Source organism: Monodon monoceros, unplaced genomic scaffold (genome assembly GCF_005190385.1).
Source record: "Monodon monoceros isolate NGI ecotype Baffin Bay Population unplaced genomic scaffold, NGI_Narwhal_1 Super_Scaffold_7, whole genome shotgun sequence".
NCBI classification, from domain to species: domain Eukaryota; kingdom Metazoa; phylum Chordata; class Mammalia; order Artiodactyla; family Monodontidae; genus Monodon; species Monodon monoceros.
The window spans coordinates 96,521,573-96,542,782 of record NW_021703784.1 but is presented as its reverse complement, the minus strand read 5'-3'; the positions used below and the strand labels follow the sequence as shown (position 1 = coordinate 96,542,782).

Genomic DNA, 21,210 nt, shown 5'->3' with positions numbered 1-21,210 from the left:
TTAGAAAATATTTTAAAATACACTTCTGAGCAAACAAGAAAAGAAAAGGAAATCTCCAACCTCCAAATGTAAAGAAAAATCAGGAATCCTGAGAGTAAAGGCAGCTCTGAAGATGACTTTCACATTGGGGGGATCTGCTGAACTCTGGTAATATTTGGCCTGTATTGTGACAAGCACATGAGGCTCGGGGAGAGGGAGACCAAGCCCAAACTCTCGGGGAGAGTTTGATAGGGGACCCAGACATACGTATGAGAGTCCAGTGGACTAGACTTTGATATGAAAGGAAATTAAGGAAAAAAAAGTCTTATCTCGGGCTTCCCTGGTGGCGCAGTGGTTGAGAGTCCGCCCGCCGATGCAGGGGACACGGGTTCGTGCCTTGGTCCGGGAAGATCCCACATGCCGCGGAGCGGCTGGGCCCGTTGAGCCATGGCCGCTGAGCCTGCACGTCCGGAGCCTGTGCTCCACAACGGGAGAGGCCACAACAGTGAGAGGCCCGCGTACAGAAAAAAAAAAAAGTCCTATCTCACAAAAAAGAAATCTCAACTCTCTCAGGCTTAGTGCTGGGTATGGGGAAAAGGAAACTGAAAATTTGTCACCATGCACCCTCATGGAGGTTTGTGGTCTGAATCACACAACCCCTGCAGATAAAGGAATCTTAGGTGAGAATTAATTTTAAAACAGCCCCAGGTTGGTAGTACCCTCAAGTACCAATCAAAAGCAAATGCAAATCCTTAAGAGAAAATCTTAAACCCAAGCTGAAATAATTCCCCCATACAACTATCTGAAGAAAATCGAGTTGTACAAATCTTAAAGTACACAAGGAAACAAGATCTGATGGATGAAAGCTAGAAAGACCTGTCATGTCAAACCTATAAAGACATCAGGAATGGCAATTGTCTTAATACAAATAAACATTAGATAATGACTGATATGGTCAAAGTTAAGAAGGGGAATTGAAACTATCTTTAAAGACCAGGACAATGGAGGATTTCTGCATCTGGAGGTGTGGTGAATTATATACTATACCTGAATGACTCTTGTAACTGAAACACTTGAAATGTTAAATTTGAAATAAAATCATCTTTTAAATGAACTTCCAGTTAACTTAATGAAAAGGAGTAATAAGCTAAACCCTCAAAAGTAGTGAAACCAGGAACGCAGGAGAGTAAACAAGTGCTGAAAATGGCTGTCAGTTGGAGAGTCTTGCTAAAGGCTAGAGCCCCTGACTTCTACTATGTGGACTGCATGGGTGGTGGAGGCTCAGAAGACGAGACTTAGGACATGCCCCAGGGGAACTGGAAGGCTATAACCTCAGTATAAATTAACAAGAATTCCCACAGATTATGTTCAAGAACAAAAAAGAGCAGTTCATCGTAAAAAATAAAATAAGCACAAACCTCTATCTAGAGTCAAACGTCCATAACTGAGAATGGCAAGGGCAAAATAATCCCTAGAAACAGACCTGAAAACTCTTAAGATATTGGCATTATTGGTAAAGAGGATAAGGCAGTGAGGCCTAGCTACGGGGAAACACAGATGAAATCTCCCCTCAAAAGAGATACCCACCTCCTCAAAGGGAGAAATACTAAAAATAGGTCAGAGACCTGGTGAGTCAGAGCGCTAAAAACTGTAGAACCAAAAGGAAGAAGGTTGCCATTTGCCACAATGTGGATGGAACATAGGGGCATATGCTGAGCCATTAAGCTGGACAGAGAAAGACGAATACATATGATCTCACGTGTATGTGGAAGAAAAACAAACAAACAATCTCACAGACACAGAGAACAGATTGGTGGTTGCCTGAGGTACGGAGTAGGGAGAAGGCAAGTGGGTAAAGAGAATCAAAAAGTACAAACTTCCAGTTATAAAATAAATAAGTCAGGGGGACATAATGTACAGCCTGGAGACTCTATGTACCATACTGTATATTGAAAGCATTGTTAAGAGAATAAATCTTAAAAGTTCTCATCACAAGAAAAATAATCTGTAGCTATGTGACGATGGACGTTAACTAGACATTGTGGTGAGCACCTCACAATGTATACAAATATTGAATCATTATGTGGTACCGCTGAAACTAATATAATGTTATATGTCAATTACATCTCAAAAAAAAAAGCAAAATGAAGAGCGTTGGTATATCTGTGCAGTGGAATATTATTGGGCCATAAAAAGGAGTGAGGTGCTGACATGTGCTGCAATATGGCTGAACCTTGAAAACATCATGCCAAGTGGAAGAACCAGTCACAAAGGACCACATGTTGTATGATTCCATTTTAATGAAATCTTCAGAATAGGCAGATCTATACAGACAGAAAGATTAGTGATTGCAGAGGGATAAGGGGGTGGGGAGGAAAGGGGAGTGGCTGCTAGTGAATATGGGTAAAAATATTTAATGAAAACATCCTAAAATTAGATTGTGGTAATCGTTGAAAAACTCTGTGAATAGACTGCAAGTCACTGAATTGCACACTTTAAAAGGCTGAATTTTATAATACGTGAAGTATACCTCAGTAAAGCTGTATGTTTTGTTTTGTTTTGTTTTGTTTTTTAAAGAAAGAGGCTGGAAAGTGCACAGGACAAAAGGCAAAGTTCTTGGGAAGGCACAATTTCTGTGGTGGGTATTCCTTAAATATTTGGTAATGAAAGAGAAAAAGGAAGTGAGCAGGAAAATTGAAGGTCCTAAGAAAAATTTTAAAATCAAGCAAAACACTCACCCATCTCTGTTCCTGAGTAAAGTGACTGTACAAAAGAATTGCTCTTCTCTGTACCAACAGAAGAGGACACCCTTAAGCTAAGGAACCCAGTTTAACGTTCAAGCCCCATTCCCTGTTTGATCCTCATAGAACCCTGCACAGTCTCAGACCTCAGGCCCTGGTAGAAACATGATTGAGCAATACTTCCAGGATCTAGCAAATCCCCCACCTGTGGTGCTGTGGCATGGTCCAGATATATCGTTCACCAACAAGACATACACCGAACAACTCAGTGTTCTTGGGATAGTGTTACCTAACTCAGGTCCGGCTGCTCGCTGCTCAAAAATCCATACGTGAGAGAGAGACAAATGTTGGTAGAAGGGAAAGTTGCTTTTAATCAGAATACCTGCAATCTGGGGAGATGGTGGACTCCGTGTCCCCCAAAAACCATCTCCAAAGATTCTGCTTGGCCATGAAAGTTTTTAAAGGGAAAAAGGGAAGCAATCTCAGTTAATCATCGAGATATGGGGTCAAAGTCATCCGCATACCCCGCTGTGTGTAGGCTTGTGTGCAGGCTTGCTGACTTTTTGTGATTTTTCTTTAGATGCTATCTTTTTCACGCAGCCTGTGAAAGGGGAAGTTAGGGAAGAGATCTGGTCATCTGTTAATTACTTATTCTTCATTTCTACTTCTTTGATCTACAGAAAGAACCAACAGATTAGGCATGGTATCGTGTGGCCAAAATATGTGTGAGGGCCGGAGATGAGTAGAGCGTGGGGGTGCCTGCTTTAAGGTTAGTGACAAGACAACAGGGTCTCCCGCAGAGAGCTCTTTCCTGGGAAAAACCGCTTACAACAGAACTGAGACAAATGAAAGAGCAGGAGGGTGTAGGGAGCCTTTTTGGTCAGAAGTAGAAATGAAGAGATTCACCATAGGTTTCCTTGAAATAGCCATTTCTCTTTATGCATTTAAAATATGGCTTGACTTGTTTAGTTACATATAGATCGTCAAGAATGTATTACATAGCCATAAAGATGACCAAATTAACCAATGAATTTGAAGAGGCAAGTAAAATGGAACAAAGTCTTATATACATAGGGTATATCGGTTATGAGACGCCAGAATGTGATATCCTGTTGGACTTTCATTAACCAGTAGAGGGAGATCCATCAGGAGACTCTACCGTAACTGAGGACTTAACACAAGACGAGGAGGGCAGTGGACGGATTTGACGAGTCACAGTGATGATACTGACTTTAGTGTAACTGTTTACAGTTTGTACCCATAAACATTTGGTCTTCCTGACAGCTTGGCTTTGAGACCCTCATCTTATAGATGAGGAAGCAGAACCTCAGCTCACATTTGGAAAGGTGGCCTAGCAAACGAGCAGCAGACGAGGGACAAGGCATGCACGTGCAACTACATCATCCAAGCGGACAGAATATTAACACGCCTCCCACAGTGGTCCAAATAGGATACCCTTTTCTCCCAGGAGTTGCCACTTTAGCTGGAATTATCCCTTCAAATATCTTGGCATGGCTGTCTGAGAAAGGCCAAATGCATTCACCTCTGCTATGTGCCTAGGACACATGAATACCTTCAGTACTTCTCTTCACCCCAAGGGTTCACAGCCTTTTAGTCCCTTATAACTGTGGATTAAGATAAGAAAATTCTCACTGTAAGAAAACTCCTCCTTGAACTAAACAGCAAGCTCTTTCCAAGTTACTTCAACCTGGCTTCATCTGCAAAAGGGACGTGAAAATATCCTCCCTCCCAACTTCGTAAGATGCAAGATGTGACACTCTCCTTGAAGAGGTGAGTAGAGCTAAAAAACCCCATTATCTTCTCTTACCCTGTTCAGGAGGAAGACAGTAAGCAGAGAACCCAGCCACACTGTGCTCAGAATTCTGACCTACAGATTTGTGAGACAATATATGCCTACTGTTTTTTTTTTTTTTGCGGTACGCAGGCCTCTCACTGTTGTGGCCTCTCCCGTTGTGTTTGTTTGTTTTTAAGGTTGGCATTCTTTATTTATTTATTTTTGGCTGCGTTGTGTCGTCGTTGCTGTGCGCGGGCTTTCTCTAGTTGCACGGAGCGAGGCCTACTCTTTATTGCGGTGCGCGGGCCTCTCATTGTGGTGGCTTCTCTTGTTGCGAAGCATGGACTCTAGGCGCGCTGGCTTCAGTAGCTGTGGCTCGTGGGCTCTAGAGCGCGGGCTCAGTAGTTGTGGTGCACAGGGGCTTAGTTGCTCTGCGACATGTGGGATCTTCCCGGACCGGGGCTCGAACCCGTGTCCCCTGCATTGGCAGGCGGATTCTTAACCACTGTGCCACCAGGGAAGCCCATGCCTATTGTTTTAAGCTGCTAGATTTGTGTTAATTCATTATGCAACAATGGGAAATTAATATCCTCATTTACATTTTAGTTTGCTTCTCCGTAAAACTACCCCCCTCTGAACTTTGCAGTTGATACCCTGATGAAGTTTTAAAAGTTCCTGTATAGAAAAATTGTCCTGTTCAATTCAGGAAACAGTCACCGAGCTTCTGCTTGATGCCGAGCACTGCGATACAAAGATGAATAAGAAGTTGAAGCCCTAAAAGACCTCAAAGAGAAATAATACAAGTAGACACATAACTATTGTCCAAGTCAGAAAGTGATAGATGCCATGAGAGAGTAACGACTACAAGCTATGAGAGTTTAGAACAGGGAGAATTCATATCCAGTTGAGGGTGTCACGAAAGGTTATCTTGGGCTGGCTGTGGGGAATATGATAGGGAGACAACAGAAGGTTCAGGAAGGATTTTACGCAGCACTGAATTTCTTTGTGGGGTTGTAGACCTCATTTAAATAGCTGATCTCACCAGCAACCTAAGTCTGGGAATAGTACAGGGAAAAAGAAGAAAATCAAGAGGGGTGGTAGTAGGAATAGCTTAGAGCCAGTAGACTCAAGAACCTGGGAGGGTTTGAGGAACAAAAAGTCACCAAGAATAGGTTCACTGACAGTTGCATAGTGGAAAAAGAAGAAGTTTTGATAAAGGGAAATTTTAGGGTTTGAGATTTTTAAATTTAGCAGTCTCCCATTATGGTGAGGTCTGGGATGGGGCTACCACATTGTGTTACTGGGGTAGCATAGAGGTTGAAGTTGGTGGAGATATAGAGGTCAAGACAGTGTACAGCTAGGGAATTTCAAGGCGTCAACCTTGAAACCATCTGATTTCTCTTTCCGGTTGCCCTTAATCATAGAGAGCTAAATAAATGTTGACTTAAGGAGCAAACAGAAGAATGAAAGAATCGGAGTGAGGTGAAGTCAATCCAGAAATATTTCCAGCATTACTGAGTTCAAAATTTAGTCTTGAGGAGAGGCAACAAATGGGTGAGTAATAGGTTCTTTCTTGCCATTCCTAGCCATGTGTGGTTGCTCTTAAGCTGACTGCCCAAACACATTGGGTTAGAGTGACGTGTTGAGACCTCAATCAGAGATATAATAGAGGCAGTGCACAGAGGGAATCTGTTGGGTTTTCCCTCTATCTTTCTATCTGCCACATCTGATAGAGAGAATTTCAAGACCATTTTCAGATTTTCAGCTCATTAATGATTCAGTAAAATAAACAGATACTTGATACCCGACAGCTGCTCTCTCCTCTCTTCCTCTCTTGCCTCTCCAAGACATCAACATCCATGTAGACTAAAATGTTCCTTATTCATCTGGCTTTTTATGGCCTCATAGACAAGGCCTTTCCCACCATCTGGGATCCAGCTGGATAGCGCTCTTCAGTGAACAGTTATCAACCTGACTGCCTGTATCCAATCACAGCTGCCTTTTCTCCTTGAAATTCAGCCCATTGAAATGTGCTACTTTTAAGATAAAGCAAATTCAGAGTGGTTGTACATTTCCCAAGCAACAACAGCTCTGGGTCATTTTAAGGTCTATTTTTTTTTTTTTTTTTTTTTGTGGTATGCGAGCCTCTCACTGTTGTGGCCTCTCCCATTGCGGAGTACAGGCTCCGGACGCGCAGGCTCAGTGGCCATGGCTCACGGGCCCAGCCGCTCCGCGGCATGTGGGATCTTCCCGGACCAGGGCACGAACCCGTGTCCCCTGCATCGGCAGGCGGACTCTCAACCACTGTGCCACCAGGGAAGCCCCTTTTAAGGTCTATTTTAAGGGACAACTCAGCGTTGCAATACACAGTTAATTGGATGCATGATTCCTACTGGCTCCATGCTTGTCCATGTTCTGTGTCCCAGAAAGGCTTCTTTAGGAACGTCTGGGGGTGGGCTGTCTCAGCAGGGCATACCACAGCAATGCGGCTTCCCAGAAGAGCCTCAACCCTTCCCATCACTCCAAACAGCACTGAAGGATCAGAGTCTCTTAAAGAATAGACAACAGACACTGTGTGTGAAGGGCGACATCTGCCTGACACGTGTGGTGGGGCAACTATTTTCTAGGTTTTACAGGGCTGGTTTATAGATCTATTCTAAGACTGAGAATGAATTTCAGAGAATACCTTCTCCATTTACCCTGGACCCAGAAAAGTAAATAAACTTCTATGTAATTTTCAATGAGCTAAAACAACGACTGGCAAAGGCAGACGAGACCAGCTTTAAGCAAAAGCATAACGTCCTATAATTTTGTCCTCTGTGCCGCCTCCTCCCTTTTTAAGCCCCTCCCTTCCTGATTCTGTGTTCCCTGATTCACTGATTACCATTTGCCTCCATTGTTCTCATCCAACCTTCCTTCACCTCTCATGATTGGAGGCACAAGCTTAAATTCTGGCTTCTGCCAATGACCGGCTGTGATCTGTGAGCAGCCATGACTGAGAACTACTGCAGCAGAGTATCCATCTCCAAGGCCTTTCCTTCAGTCTCCAGATCTGTTCCAATGTCCCTAATCGTGAAAATTCTTTCCCCTGACCTTGCCAGCCATGACAACAGCTTTCCCATTTCCTTCTCTTCTTTTACTGCTAAACTGGGATCTCATTTTTTTCTGCACCTGGCTTTACTCAAACCCTCTCTGATCCCCACTCCAGATATCCCATCTGAGATTGATGGGCTCCTATTGAAACTGTGCTGGACAGATCACCACTTCCTTCTTGCCACATCCAATGGCTTTTTATTCATATTTTTCTATCTTTGATTTCCATGCCAGGTTCACCAAGCGTCACTGGGTGGTAAGGGCTTTGAGGGTCAGGGTGAGAAACTTGGGTGTCGTCAGGCTATTAATGAACAATACGAATGAATATTCTTGAGCAAGGAGAGACACGGTTGGACCTGTGTTTAGGGAGGTCTTCCTGCAGGTCTAGGAGGAAGGATTGAATTGGAAAGAGTCTGAAGGCGAAAAGAAAGCAGTTGGAAGACTTTGGCAGATTATGACCAACCAGGTGAAAACTGCCTGACAAAAAGGGACTGGGATGGAGATGCCACGGAAGGGGGACTTTATTCTATTGAAGATATTCTTATTCTGCAAATGTCAAAGAAAGAGAGTCCTTTCTGAAATTTTGCCTTGGGAAGAAGGGAAGGAGATAGGCAGGGGTTTTTAAAAACACCACAGTCTTCCAGTAATTCCATCCTTACACCCTTGACTCTGCAACGAGGAGTAAGAAACTAGAGGGTTTTTTGGGTTTTATTCACATATTTTTTAATCTAGAAAAGATTAATTACATACGAACGACTGCATTGACCATGGTGACCCTTTCCCCAATGTCAAGCCTTAGAGGGATCCCAAGAATGTAGGCCTAAGGCCAAGAGCTGGGAATTTGGGGAAGGGGTATAATTATTTTAGCTTCACAGTAAGAGATTATGACCCTGATAGGAGAGAAGTGGATGGGGTCTGGGAGTGGAGAACGGAAGAGGCAGAAGATTTTTCTCATCTGGCTGCAGCTTGAAGAGCTGCCAACATAAACAGGGTGTGGCTGCCATCTTTCACAAATCCTCGAAAGGAGCCGCAGAGTCCTGTGGGTTTGTACAATACCCACTTCCTTCTGTTCCTTCCATGTCCTTTCACCAGATACACAAATAGATTTCAAGTCTTTTCAAGTTGGATATTTGATAAATCATAAACAAAACATGGACATGAAGGAAATCTGGCCTTAGTCAAACACCAAAAGTTATTTTTCTTTTAAACTCCCGACACAGTTTTTTTTTTTGAAAAATGAGACCTATCGAGTGATTTTTTCCTCCATTGCCATCCATTTTTCATGTCCTTGTGGGGGTGGGCGACGTGGGGTATAGAGGACTGAACATGGACTTTGGATTCTGGAAGACCTTAGCACAAATGCCAGCTTTATCACAACCTCTCTGCATGAGCTTTGGTAAGCACTTCCCCAAAATTCCTTTTTCTCACCTGAAAATGCATTTAAGAATGCTTTCCATTGGGAGCTAGGAGGCTATTATGAAACAAAGGATACAAAAGGCCCAATCTATACAGCCAAAAATAGTAGTTCCTGTCAGTCTTCCTTCCTCTTTCTCCTCATTGTACAAAATCATAGAATCTTAGAATTTTGAAGAACCCATTAGGTCAACTAATTCAGTCTCTCTGTCTCTCTCTCAGATAGCCTATTTATTTTACTTTCTTCCAGTTTTATTGAGATACAAATGACATAACATTGTATCAGTTTAAGGTGTACAACATAATTTGGTACAGGTATACGCTGTGAAATGATTACCACATAGGTTATGTGGTATGATACATCACGTCACGTAGTTACAATGTTCTTCCTTGTGAGGAGAACTTTTAAGATCAACTCTCTTAGCAACTTTTAAATATATGATGCACTATTGTTAACTATAGTCACCATGCTGTACATTACATCTCCAGAACTTATTTCTCTTATAACTGGAAATTTGTTTTGGTCACCTTCACCCATTGCCTCTGGCAACCACCAATCTGTTCTCTGTTTCTATGACTTTCTTTGTTTGTTTTTAGATTCCACATATAAGTGAGATCATCACTGTCAACTGTACTATCTTCTCCTCACGTACTTCCAGTGATGGGGAATTTACTCCTTTCCAGAACATCCATTCTACCTTTGGACTGTCCTATTGTTTCCTTATAATTTCTCTGTCTCTGTCTCTTTCTCTCTCTCAATTTTACCCATTCAGTCCTAGCTCCAACCCTTGGAGTCATTCAGAAGATATTTTTACATTGAAGAAGTTCTGTAAAATAATTGGTGCTTTACAAAGGTAACTGCCGTTGATGATATAGTTACCTGTTTTGAAGCTGAAATCCACTCTTGGCTTTCCCTGCTCTAGGGATACATTACTGGAACCAGACCAGGGACTAGAAATATAATGGAAGCAGGGCCAATGGAAATCAACTCCACCCAACCAAAGCTGGCATCCTTTTTCCCTCTGAGCCCTGATGGGCAGCCAAGCTGCCAGTAGGTTCTCTCTGGGATATGTCATACCCCACAACTAGATAGATCCAATGTTACGTCAGAGAGAATGGGCCTTGCTTTAAAGCCCCATCAAGTCCTTCCCTTGGTGGCCAATTTAAAGTAGCTACATATAAATTTTGTTTATCTTTTTGGCCAACACCAGTGTTCCAGGTGCAAGCAGAGATGGGTTTCATTTTTGTTACAAGCTTCTGGTCTTAGCCATCTGACCGAAACCCAGAGTTTACAGAGTTGTGGGTGAGTTTGCCTTTTACCCTTCTTTAGATATGGTTCATGGTGAATTCTAGAATCACAGAATGAGAGCGTTACAAAGACCCTTGAAAATGAGGAAGGTGGAGCAGGCAATATGCTGGAGTCCTCTTCCCTACTGCTCTGACTTTGACCAGAGGAGCTGGACTTGACCTATTTTATATTCTGGAATTCTGCAGAAGCTCTCATTTTTAAAAAGTTTCTGCTATTTACAAATGGAAATAAGGAAGGAAAGAAAGAAGGAAGGGAAGTGGACTAGAAAACAATGATCTAAGCTGATTTTTTTCTAGTATAGACAGGAGATAAGAAGATTAAAATTCAGAAAGGCAAATATTTTTTCCCAAGGTAACACAGCAGAAAGGTAGGAGAAACAGGACTTGAAGCACTTTTCTTTTTCTTTTTTTTTTTTTAAGGTTTCAGTCCAGGGCTTTTTACGCTATTCTAGACTCATGAATATGTGCATGTGTGTGTCTGCAATTAAAATAAAAATCATATAATTTCCTTGGATTCTCTCTAGTGACCATTGAAACTCCAGGTTTTAGAATAAGGTAAAGCAGAAACAGCTAACCTTGGAGAATGAGATTTAGGTCCTAATTTCACCTCTGGTACCAACCAGCGGTACAGACAATAACTCTCTTTGGCTTCACTTTTATTTTTTTATAATGGACAAAGGCTAGGCTAACTGGTTTCTATCTCTGATATTTTATTATTTTAGGCATATCACCAGAATTTTCTGGACATTCAGGGAGTATTTAAAATAGGGCAGATCCAATAGTCTTGGAATTAGGGAAAGTTTATAATGTCTATATAGTAACTATATTATAGCCCTTTATTCAGCCAGATGACATATATTCATTGGACACCTATAATCTGCTATGCACTGTAACAGATAAGGAGAAAGAATTGATGAAAGCAGAAAACACATTTCTTTTCCTGCATGTTATTCTCTCTAAGTTTTCTTCATCATACCCTACAAAGTCATCTGAAGTGCAAATAGGCTCTATACCTCAATTATATCATTTATTTGGGAATTACCACATTAGAACCTCATTGCTCTTTATTTTGGTAGTGGCTTAATTTTGTTAAAATATGAATGGACTTGCTCAGGTTGAGGAGAAGAAAACTCTTTACAATGATTTTCAGAATTCAAGTTCCACATAACCGGTCTTGTCCAGTCAGTTGGGATGGGGAAAGTATAATATCTATTGCTGTTCCATCTATACTATGGTCCTATGGATTGCCCAGACCCATGGCCAGATTCTTTCAAAGCACTCAGGAGAAACAGTCTCTAGAGTCAAAGAATCAGGTGTTTAAATCTTGGTTTAGTCATTTAATATCTCCTTGAGCTGTCATAGCTTCAATGAGATTCTTGTCTGTAATACATGTCTTTTGGAATTGTAAATTGAACTCATTCAGCAGATACTATTTAATGTCCACTATGTTCCAGGCACAGTGCAAGGAATTAAGGTTATAATGCCCTCCCAGACTTCACAGTTAAGGATACAGACAGAACAAGTCAGCAAGCAAAGAGTAAATACAGAGTGTGGTAAGTGTTATCAAATAAGCCAACACGTTGCTATAAATATTGGCAATAACTTCCTACATCATAAAGGGCATATGGTTGATGTAGCAATTATTATGTAGAAGCACATGCACCTGGGGTTAGTCAGCCGGTGCAGTGGAGAGCAGACCCTGGATTAGGGATGAAGTACATCTGGGTTCAAACCCTGATAGTGTGGATCCTTTGTTAAATAACAAAAATATTTATTTTTCCCTCCAAAACATGATGTGATTTATTTCATTTACTATTCACAACCTAGGAGGTAGTCCTAGTATTGCCTCCCCTTTACAGCAGAGGGAACTCAAAAGAGATTTGAGAATCCTGTGTCAGTATGAGCAAGGCCACATAGCTAATGAGTAGTGACGCAAGGATTGGAGACTAGCTGTGTCTGACGTCAAGGCCATGCTTTGGAGGACCACCAATACCATGATCGATGTGAAAATTTTGTAGAAACTTAAAAACACTAAAAATAAGTGATGGTGGTTCTCAGACCATGCAAACTAATTTATATATAGTTATTATCATAAGGAAATTTAATGTATGTCTCATACTCAGATAATTCAGGTCAAAATGACCAGGTTATCAATGTAGTAATCATATAAAAGAATTGGCAATTAGCTTTTATCACACTCTAAAAATGTAATAGACTAGGTATCATAGAACCTTGAGGCTGAAGTAGCAAGAATCATGATGAATCTTACTAAAATATACCTTTGAAAACAACTGTAAATGTGAAAAGTGAAGGGGGAGGGACGAGTTGTCTGGCCATATATGGTTTATCTTCTCGACTGCACTGCAGAATGAATGGTGCTGTTACATCTCAGGGAAGGATTCGTTTCTAAATCTACCTATTTTAATTCAAATCATTACCAGCTTTCTTCCCGGCCTTTGAAGCAACTTTCTATTCTTGCAAATTTCCAATCTTCCTTCTCAGCCTTCTTTCACTCTGATCCATCTTTTACACTGCTTCTGCACTGCCCTCAGTTATATTGTTAAACACGTACTTGAGGGCTTCCCTGGTGGCGCAGTGGTTGAGAGTCCGCCTGCCGATGCAGGGGACGCGGGTTCGTGCCCCGGTCCGGGAAGATCCCACTATGCCGCGGAGCGGCTGGGCCCGTGAGCCATGGCCGCTGAGCCTGCGCGTCCGGAGCCTGTGATCCACAACGGGAGAGGCCACAACAGTGAGAGGCCCCAAAACCACGTACTTGACAGCTAGTTCCCTGCTTACAAAAAAAAAGTAAAATTTAAAAAACAAACAAAAATAAAATGGTCATGTTTTCCCTTTGGCCATAGGGGAAAGGTCAAACTCCTTAGCATGATATTTATTCAACAAATAGGTATTGAGCATCTACTATGTGCTAAGCACTGGTCTAGGTGCTTGTGATACTTCAGTGAACGAAAGAGACAAAAATGCCTAAAAATCTTGGTCTTCATTGAGCTTACATTCCTGATGAGGGTGAGAGACAATAATCAACAAACCAATGAACTATATGCAATAGTAAGAGGTGATAAGTCCTATCAAAAGAAGAGGGCAGGGCCAAGGGGACAGAAGCCCAGAAGCGAAGAGAAGGTTGAAATTAAACATGAATATGTAAACACATACATGCAATTATATATAATATAGTATGTGCAATTATATATGGAGTAAATGCAATTACGTATATGAAACATTTCAACAAATGTCCTCACCATCTTTGCTTTTGAAGATCTTTCACAATTTGTTCAGCCCCTGCTGTCTCTCAAAAGTAGCCTTATATTATCTTCTCTTTTTTTTTTTTTTTTTTTTGCGGTACGCGGGCCTCTCTCTGTTGTGGCCTCTCCCGTTGCGGAGCACAGGCTCCGGATGCGCAGGCTCAGCGGCCACGGCTCACGGGCCCAGCCGCTCCGTGGCATGTGGGATCTTCCCGGACCGGGGCACGAACCCGTGTGCCCTGCATCGGCAGGCAGACTCTCAACCACTGCCCCACCAGGGAAGCCCCTATCTTCTCTTAATTCTATTTAGCCTGTGCTCCTGCCATGCTAATGTTTTTAAGGTGCCTCAAACACTACGGTCTCCTGTGCTTTTACAAATACTTTCCCCATTTTTAATATAAAGCTCTTGAGCCAACCACCTGTCAACCGCTCACACACACAGTTTTCATTCTGGTAACCGCTTCCTCATTGCTGGACTCTTCCTCAGACACATCTCCTCTCAGAAGCTATGTCCAGGACCCAGGGCACCGTGCAAATGCTACTCTTAGAGCGCTGTCATGCTGTGCTGTGACCTGTCTGTTTCCTGACTATCCTGTACAGTATGTTGAATATTTTCAACTTAATAGGAATGTTTTATTACTTCGTACATCATCCACATTTCTCTATCAAACACATGGGGCAAGGTGAGTTGATAATATTTGTGCAAAATGAGCATAAGCTTTTCACAGTGTTGAACTTTTATTTCCTTATCCCTTTCTTTAATCTCTAAAGGGGATGCCAGTTTTTCAGATCTCTAAGTGCTTCATTCCTCTGCTTTAAGGAAAAAGAACACCTTGACCCCATAAAACCTGGTCAGAACAGACTATGATGATAAGAAACACACAATTACCTCTCTAGGCATTTCTTCTCAAAAAAGAAAAAAAATCTAGTATAAATCTGAGTGGCTCATTAATCCAATCACAATGCTTGGATCAACTGGAAAAAAAAAGTGGGGGTACTTAGTCCAAGTGCTATTAACAACCTCCTTTGATAAAGCCATGACATTGACAGTGAAGGTGATGATCCAGATAATGCAAAAATGCCAGTCTCTTCTGGGACCTGTCACTTCTGCATAAACAAATGAATCAGACCAGGGTGACAACAATCTCTTTGAAAGACCCAATAAATGCTGTAGAGGGGATTTCTGCATTGGATGGAGGTAGGACATTTGCCTTCCACTGTCTCTTCTGGCTCTGGGGCGTCTGTGTTTCCATGACAGAACAAAATGGTTTCTTCACCTGGATTTTCTTTGCCCCAGGAATCTCATTTTGGGGCTTTGAAGGCAGCGGAGAGAAGAGAGATGGCCCTGGGAAGGAATATCAACATGATGACCAGTTTCATCCTTTGGGGATTTTCAGAGCATCCAGAGCGGCAGGTTACCCTCTTTGTACTCTTTCTGGGGATCTACTTCATGACTCTGGCTTGGAACCTGGGCCTTATTGTCTTGATTGCCATGGAGTCACACCTCCACCCCTCCATGTATTTCTTCCTTTGTAACTGTCCTTCACTGATATTTCATACACCTCCTCTATAGCCCTTAAGATGCTCTGTGACTTCTTCAAGGAGCAGAAGACCATCTCCTTTGTGGGCTGTGATGCTCAATTTTTCTTCTTCATTGGCATGGTAAGCACAGAGGGCTGTCTCCTGGAAGCCATGGCATATGACTGGTACGCTGCCATCTCCAACCCTCTGCTCTACACAGCCTTCATGACACCCACCATCTAATGGGGATGGCCATTACAGCGCACGCTGGAGGATTCCTCACCGGATTGGTCCAAACCAGCTCTATATTCTGGCTCCACTTCTGTGGGCCACGAATCATTAACCACTTTTTCTGTGACCTGCCACCGCTGCTGGTCTTGCCTTGTTCTAGTACCTTCCTCAGCCAGGTAATGAACTTTCTTGTTGTATGTACAGTTGGTGGGACTTCAGCTCTTGTGGTCCTGGTTTCCTATGGCTACATCATTGCTGCTGTCATGAAGATCCATTCAACCCAAGTTCAATCCATTCAACAAAGGCTTTCAACACCTGTTCCTTTCATCTGACCACAGTGATTCTCTTCTATGGCTCTGGTCTCTTCTCATATCTCCATCCTAGTGCTGGCTACTCATTAGACCAAGATAAGGTGGTGTCCATGCTCTATGGAGCTGTGATTCCCATGATGAGCCCCATCTCCCCATCAAGGAGATCAAAGATACATTGAAAAAGCTCAAGGAGAGAAAGAAGTAGATGTCCTCTCTGTGTCTTATAGTTCCTTGAGTTTAAAAGAAAAAACAAACAAAAATCCCTTAAGTTTTGCTATATGTAATCATAATAATAAATGGCCCACTTATTATTAGTAATAATAGGAATCTTAATAATAATTTAAAGAAACTCTTTCAAATAAGATCTCCAGCCTACATACCTACTGTGTAATTAGGCTCTACAAAGGTTTGTTCCTTCCTTTTACTCTTCTTGTCATAGACTGTTAGGGTTTCAATTTTGATCACTTGCAATAGAAAATAAATATGCTTTGCTATGATATTCCTTAGCTTTATGGCCTCAGGTGCTGTGTCCAGGATGCCTTAGAGCCAGCTGGGGCATGGCCTAGGACCATGAGCATTGATTAGAGACCTGTTTACAAAACACTACTCATACCAGTCCATTCACTATTTGGGACAATTTTTTTGTTCCCTTTGCCTTGGATACTTACCTATCCAAAGGTTGATACTGACCAGGAAGGCTGACTCTCTGACCTGAGAGCCCTCATTGAATTGGGTTCAGCAGTGGTTACTCGGAGCCAGCAAAGCAATAGGGTATCTGTAAACCGTGTGTGAAAAGAGACCAGGGTCACATCTGTGGGGTCATGGTGTCCCCTGGGGTCAGAAACAGGGACCTAAACCAGCAGATCCAAAGATGTGAAATCACAGTGAGCAAAGAGCAGAGATAAGGGTAAAGGAGAATCCCTAAAGGAGAGCAGAGTGCCATACCGTTAGTTTTCTTGGCTGAAACTGCCTAGTGACTGGGTGGGACCTGATTTAAGGAACAGAGTCAGAGAAGAGAGTCTTCCTCTGGCAGCTCTGATTCCATATCTGTTCCCTAGACCAGCTTCCACTCTTGCTCTGTGCATATTTGACTTACTCTCTGTTCTCACCTCATCCCCAACTGACTTTCACTCCATATACTAGAGTTTGTATCTTTTCTACTGTTGCTCCGGAATTTGAATGCAGCCTGTTCCGTGATTCTGGCACCCCTGCTTTCATTTTCATGCATTATCTCAGAAGGGGCCCCTTCTATGTCCTGTCCCAGATCTCTATGACATGATTTGAGATAGGACAACCAAGTCAGTGAGTTTGCAGCAGAATTGAATGTGGATTTTAATTTGTCTTTGATCCCATTCTACAAGATGATTCTTGAGCAAAGGACAAACATTTATGAAGTCTTGCTTCTTTAGTGGTTGTGTATATAAATCATGGTGAATCGTGACAGCCTTCCCTAAGCTGCATCAACTTTGGCTGTAACTCTTCTGCTTCAGTCCTTCTTTCAGTTCATGCTGGCATTTGATCCATTCTCCTCTGACCACTTGGATTACTGGGAGTTTATGTATAGGAGGGGTATGACTTTGAAGTTTGTCTGTAAAGCCTTCCTTGGTCCTTGACTCCTCCAGACATAGTAAAGAGTTACTGCAGTGTATTCCCATAGCATCCTCTATTTCATCCATCAGCTCCTACAACACTACTATTTTTTTCTTGTTTATTTATCTTCCTTCTACTCAAGTTGTAAACTACTCTCTACTGTTTCCCTGAAGCATAAGCTATGACTGGGACAAACTCTGTGTTAATAAATATTTGTTAAATAAGTGGATAAACAAATACAAATTGACTTGGTAGATGATTTAGAGATTCATCTTAGGCCAAAGGAAGGAACTAACACTTATTAGAAGCTTATTATATGCCAGACATTGTTCTCAGAAGCTTTTAAAAACTTCATTTCAACTCTATAACATACAAATTCCCTATTAAAACAAAATTAAAACACCATAGGTAAAGGAATGTTTAAACCAGAACCCTCAATTTTAATCCCTTCCTGGTCTCCCCGAGAGGTAGCTATGGTTTATGTTGGCAGACATGTAAATTTATACTTTTCCTGCTTAATAACTTTCACATATGTACCAATCAAAAATATATCGTACTGCTTTATGTAGCTCTCTATGTATTCACATAAATGAAATCATATTGAATGATCATTCTATACCTTGATTTTTAAAAATTCAATCATTATTTCCTGGACCTTTTTCCATATTATACACATAAATCTACCTTAGTCTTTTTCATTGTTTCGTAGAATTGATGTGCCAAAATGTATGTACCTATTCCTCCCTCGTGGACATTTAGGTAGTGTCCAGTTTTTGCTAGTTTATTACAAACAGTGTTGCAACATGCATGTTTGTACATACACTTCCTGCTAATATGCACTTTTATGGTAGAAACTGAGAAGTTGAATTGCTGCTTATAGGACATGTATTTTTTAAAATTTTAATAGACACTGTCAAGTTCTCTCTAGAGCGGCTACCAATGGACCCTCCTGTCAGCAATGTAATAGGGCAGCTATCTCTTCATACCCTTGGTGAAGGATGATACTATCAAACTGATTTATTTTTCCTCCCTGATGCCTCTTTAAGTGTATTCTTTTAATCCTTGAAATGATCCTATTTGATAGGATCGTTTATTGTCCTCATTTACTTACTACAGAAAGTCTCTAATATACACCATTTTTTTTCTTTAGTTTTCACAACCACACTATGAGATAGGGGTGTTAATCATCTTTATCTAAGAGATGAGATATATAAGACTCGGGAAGGAGGTTACATAACATACACAAAGGCACACACTAACAAGCTAAGGAGATCCTAAGTGCATGTCTACATGACACCAAGGCCACTCATTGAAAATACATATTCTTACATGTATGCTTGGCATCATCCAGAGATGAAGAAGGAAATATTAAAGCAAATTCTGTAAAAAAAAAAAACAAAACAGAAAAACAGAAAACGACTGATTTCTCAAGTCAGGCCTGATTTCAGTGCATAAAGAGAAAGGAGGACTGACTGACTTCTGTTAAATAGTTAGGATTAGTTTCAATAAGATCACCACTTAAGTTCTATACCAGGAGCTTTATTTAAAACAATAATTTAAAAAGCATTATTCAAAAATAGATTTGTTAATGGAACAAATATTTTTTACATCTTTATTGGAGTATAATTGCTTTACAATGGTGTGTTAGTTTCTGCTTTACAACAAAGTGAATCAGTTATACATATACGTATGTTCCCATATCTCTTCCCTCTGAATGGTTTTATTCCCAAATAACTATGGAACAAGGAGAAACCAAAATGTTAAAACAAAACCAAAATTGAATTAGTAATGAATGAATAATGTTCTTCAAAGGTAACAATAGTAATGAAGCTCCAACCCAACTTATAGCATCTGTTTCTATATTCAGATAAAGAAATGACCAGTTGTGCTGTAGGCTCTGGTGAAGGAAAAGTCTTGAGAGGCAATGTATCAAGATATCAGGGTTAGGGGGATAATAAGAGGCAGGGCAGGTTGATGCCTTGAAGTTTCCCTCTGGATTAAGCCAGATAAAAAAGAATTTAGCAGACAACATTGTATCAGCATCCATAGTGAATTGTTTATAGTGGAGGACCCCAGAAGAATTTTACTCTCTAACTGCTTTCCTATCAACAATTTTTCCATATTTGTCCCATTAACACTGTGAATTGCATCATTGAATATGGAAACACAAGCTCTTTCTACATTGATTGCTGAGAAGTTTTGAGTAAAATTTGTGACTCATCTGTAGCAAGAATTTAGGTAACTCTGATGAGCACTTTTATTCTTACTCCTGGCTCTACTCTGCAACTCTACTTTTTTCTTTCACCACTCTTTTAATCTGTTATTTTGTACATTTTATATAACTTTGCAAGCTGCTTGCTCAAACATTTTGGAACCAAGTAGAATATAAAGATAACCAAAGAGTTTGCTTTACCCACCAGGTCGGTGCATTAGAAAGTGAATCCATTTTGGTTCTTTGGGTCACCTATATCTCTAACCTTAGCTGAAATCAAACTTATCTCCCTCATCTGTAGTCATCCAAGACGCCTTTTCCATCACTCTCCCCATTCTCTGTCTCTTTCTGTTTCTTTCTCTCTGCTTCTCTCGTCTGTCTCTGTCTCTCTGTGTCTATCTCCTTCTACCTCTGTGTCTCTCTGTGTCTCTGTCTGTCTCTATCTCTGTCTGTCTTGGAGGACCACCCTGACCCGCTGGTCCAGGTTGAGACCTTCCTCTCTGGTCATTTATAACCCTGTACTTCCTTTTCCACATAAAGCATCATTGTTCAGTGTCTACCTTCCCGTTAGACTATAATCTCCATGCAGAGCAAGTGGTACCTGGCATGTGGTCTTTACACAATGAGTTTCTGTGAGTACATTAATAATTTGCTTTTTCTCAGAACATTTTTAGTCGTCAGTGACCTCCTAGTGACTAGTCTATTCCACTCCCCTCTTTCACAAATGAAGAACTGAGCCTCTGGGTGGTGAAATAATTTGCAAATGACTCACAGCTGGCTACTGAAAGCACGTCTCTCTGGCCCAGCAATCTTCCCATGTCTACACAACAGCTGGCCGTTACCATCAAAATCCTACCCAAACTGCGGTGAAAGGTCCTATAAGAAAGAATGCAATATGGTCTAAAAACCATATTGCTTCACAGTTTGGCAGCTTTGACTTCCTGTTTTCAGGGAAATCTTGCCACTTCAGCTCTGTCTCATGAATTTTATGGCTAGGGAAAGTTTTCTCCTTCTCATCATAACTATAATGCCCCACCTGGAAGAAACTGTAGAAACTGTACATAGACTGGCAGTTTTCCAACTGTATTCCAGGGACCCTGGTGATCTGCCTCCTCCAAGTGGTGAGAAGGAAATGAAGCCATTGGGCTTTGGGGCTCTGGCCCTTGTTCATCGGAGGCAGCTCTTCTTTTCCATGAAAGTTTCCCTGAAAGACTGCATTTGAAAATAAGGGTTCCACAGCTAAAATCATGTTTATAATCTACAAATTTAATACAATCCTCTAATTTGGGGAATTAGAATTAGGAAATAAAAGCCCAGAGGAGAGAAGCAATTTGCAAGAGTACAACGAGGCTGGGATTCAAACTGAGTTCTCCCGCCTCCCTGTGTCTTGACCACGCATTTTTCTCTACACACACACACACACACACACACACACACACACACACATACACACAGACACACACACAGACACAAAACCACACATAGACACAGACACACACACTACACACTCATACACACACACAGACACATACACTACACACATACACACAAATACACGCACTACACACACGCACACATACACACACTACACACATACACACAGACATAGACACATACACACAGACACATGCACACACATACACACACACAGTACACACACAGACACATACACTACACACATACACACACACACAGACACACAGACATACACACAGACATATACACATACGTAGACACATACACACACATGCACACA

General features: G+C 41.4%; 1 pseudogene; it reads left to right on the top strand.

Moving 5' to 3' along the window:
• Positions 1-10,285: 10,285 nt before the first annotated feature.
• Positions 10,286-15,857, top strand: LOC114886580 (annotated as a pseudogene).
• The last annotated feature ends 5,353 nt before the right edge of the window (positions 15,858-21,210 follow it).